We start from the raw sequence: 3,038 nt of genomic DNA on the forward strand, positions 1-3,038 counted from the left end.
ATTCCGTTTGAACTACCAAGTTACACAAAGAAAATGCACCTAAGCACTAAGAGGAACTGTTACAACTCCATAAGGTATATCCAAGTCACTGCTACTCATATTCAAAAAACCTAACTCCAATATAACCAGAAAGATTGTAAAACATTATATCTCCATGCTGGCACGAACTGAAAGCGTAACAAAAATACCTATTATTCTAGGCAGCTGCTTTGCTAGTGATTCGGTGTCGTCGCAACTGGATCCCTCCCACTCGACCTGCGATCTTCTACAAGGAAAAAGTAGCAGCTCAGTCAACCACCATATAATTATACAAGGAAAAAATGCTACTTGGCACAAGTGTAAACGAGAATCTTGAGGTACCAGCAGATTGAAGTGATAAAGTGCAAAGGAGATTTCACAAAACAGTACTCTTAGTACATTTGCTATTTCACAAAATATAGCAAATCTGCTAGAGTTGCTCTTAGTACTCCCTCCGTTCCATAATTCTTATCATGGTTGAAATGGCTCCACGAGACGAGGGAGGATCAAACTGAATACGCACAGCTTACTCGATTGCTCGAGAGCATGCTTATATCAGCAATGGTCAATCATCATTGCCCCAAATCAGAATTCTATTTCAAAAAACATAGCAGAAAAAATGCCTTCCTGGACCATGTTTTGTGAACAGATAAACTTCTGGTGGTGAGCAAATGGCAGCGAATTTTGATAATTCGAACAGTTACTATGTCTAATGGACAAAGGTCTCTGTTATAAGCATGCCAGGAAGAGTGCAAAGCAAAGCGATGCAAAACTATATGTAAAAAGAAGGCAGCAACAACACAGAATTACCCCAAAAGAATAAAGAATATGCTACCTACTGAAAGCAGCAAAATGATCATGGATTTCAAGTCTGAAGAAGCAAGCGAGAAGAAGCTATCTCCTGAAAGCAACAAAATCCCAAACAATAAAGAACAAGTACAACTAACAGAAGAGAAAAATTAAATTACCAAACAATAAAGAACAACCACTGCCTGCATTTTAACTTAAATGCAAACCACCAAAATCAATGTCAAGCAAAACCAAATAGTGCCTACAAACAATATATTTTGCATTAAACAGAGAGCATTGTTTGGCATACAGAACCCGTAATAATTTGTGGTCACCAATAGCTTGCAAAATTATGTAACAAGGGAGAATATTGGGCTATGCAATCATCCTGATGCCTACTGACCTACATCTAACTTCAAGTAGAAAGGAAACATGTACTTTAGAATCAAGATGAAATTGCACACATTATGGCAGTTGAAAGAAAGAAACTGCTCAATTACACAAACTATTACAAAGGCTTCTCAGGCTTGCTTAGTAGTACCGCATTCATGAAGAGACACAATGGTAGACCTGTATGCAAACTATTATGGGAAATCCAATAGAACTAAAAAAATCTGTACAAAGAGTTCATTTGATATTGAAGAATTTAACTTAACATTATCATTTTGTTATCCAACACTCAACACATACATGGCAAGAGAACATTATATTATACATAGCCAATGAAGGCCTCACATATTAACATTATATTATACATAGCCTAAGAAGTGTGACAGCTTAGGGCCTCTTTGATCCAAGTAAGTTCACAGGAACTTCGCAGTAGAGAGAGAGAGAGAGAGAGAGAGAGAGAGAGAGAGAGAGAGAGAGGAGCTTGCACCAGCATCACCACCACCAGCACCAGCAAGTTTGAGGCCTCTTTGATTCAAAGGAATTTTGGAGGATCCTATCACATATTCCTGTGACTTTTATCTATGATCACATATTCCTGAAATAGCAAATGTACTAAAACAGTAGAGTGGCATTTATCTATGATCAACAGATCCGCCAAAGAGCATAACAAATTTCTATATACATTTAACATAATCGATCATTCGAACTTGATTCTAAGGATCAACTACTCTAGGTATGTACGTACATGGTAGACAAAAACACCTAGCAATAGCAACAAGAGAACATAGTTTCGTCCCTTAGGAAAAAAACACGCCAGAGCATGAGAGATGGAGAGAGCAGAGAGAGAGAGGGGGGGATGATACCTTGACGAGCTCCCCTGATGGCGTGGGTAGTAGGGTCGGGGCAGCGTCCCGGGAAGAACTAGGCACACGCGGTCCGAGGTGCGTGCAGCCTGCGCGCGAGAGGAACCAGCATGAACCTTGACGATGAAAGGGGGAAGGGGAGGTATCATCAGGGAACCAGCATCATCAGGGAACCAGCAGCATCACGCGGCGGCACAATCGAATCGAACAAAGGGGGAAGGGGAGGAGAATAGGACCTTGCGAGACCTTCAATGGCGGGGTCGCGGGAGAGAAGAAGCACGCGAGCAGCGGCGTGGTCGATGGGAGCAGCTCAAGCAGAGGTGGCGGCGGATCTGGCCGTCGTCGAGGGCGGCGGGGCGGCGGGGCGGCGGCGTCGGGAGAGGAGAGGGGAAGGGGATCGAGGGCGAGGGCTCGGGCGAGGGAGAGGAGAGGGGAAGGGGATCGAGGGCTCGGGCTCGGGCGAGGGAGAGAGAGGGGATCGAGGGCTCGGGCTCGGGCGAGGGAGAGAGAGGGGATGGATACGAAGTAGGGGGGCACAATACTAATGGCGCACCACCCCTCGGTGCGCCATAAGTATATACATGCTAATGGCGCACCTCGGCCTGGTGCGCCATTAGTATTTTTTTTATTTCCGCTCGAGCCAATAGGTTATCACCCACGTGACCTCATTCACATCAACTCCCCTCTACTAGCTCGACTGGTCAGGTGCCAGTTCTCACACCAGGAGGTCCTGGGTTCGATTCCTAGGCTCCACAATTTTTTTTTATGCATTTTAAAATGTTGTTTGATACTTATTTGTTTTTAAATATGTTCAAACTTGTTTAAATCATAACAGTAATTTTTTTTATAAGACAGTAATATTTTTTTTATAAGACAGTAATTTTTTTTATAAGGCAGTGATTTTTTTTATAAGACAGTAATATTTTTTTAAAAAATATCATCAAACAGTAATGCCGGTGGAGCGGGGGAGGGTGCGGG

General features: G+C 43.1%; 1 long non-coding RNA gene across 1 annotated transcript; it reads right to left on the reverse strand.

Moving 5' to 3' along the window:
* Positions 1-212: 212 nt before the first annotated feature.
* Positions 213-2,420, reverse strand: LOC119305546. Its single transcript, XR_005148703.1, has 3 exons — positions 2,297-2,420; positions 2,061-2,149; positions 213-265 (listed from the first exon to the last, which is right to left on the reverse strand). It is a non-coding gene; the product is annotated as an uncharacterized LOC119305546 (long non-coding RNA).
* Between the last annotated feature and the right edge of the window lie 618 nt (positions 2,421-3,038).

The sequence above is a fragment of the Triticum dicoccoides genome, chromosome 5B (genome assembly GCF_002162155.2).
Source record: "Triticum dicoccoides isolate Atlit2015 ecotype Zavitan chromosome 5B, WEW_v2.0, whole genome shotgun sequence".
In the NCBI taxonomy this organism is placed as follows: Eukaryota; Viridiplantae; Streptophyta; class Magnoliopsida; order Poales; family Poaceae; genus Triticum; species Triticum dicoccoides.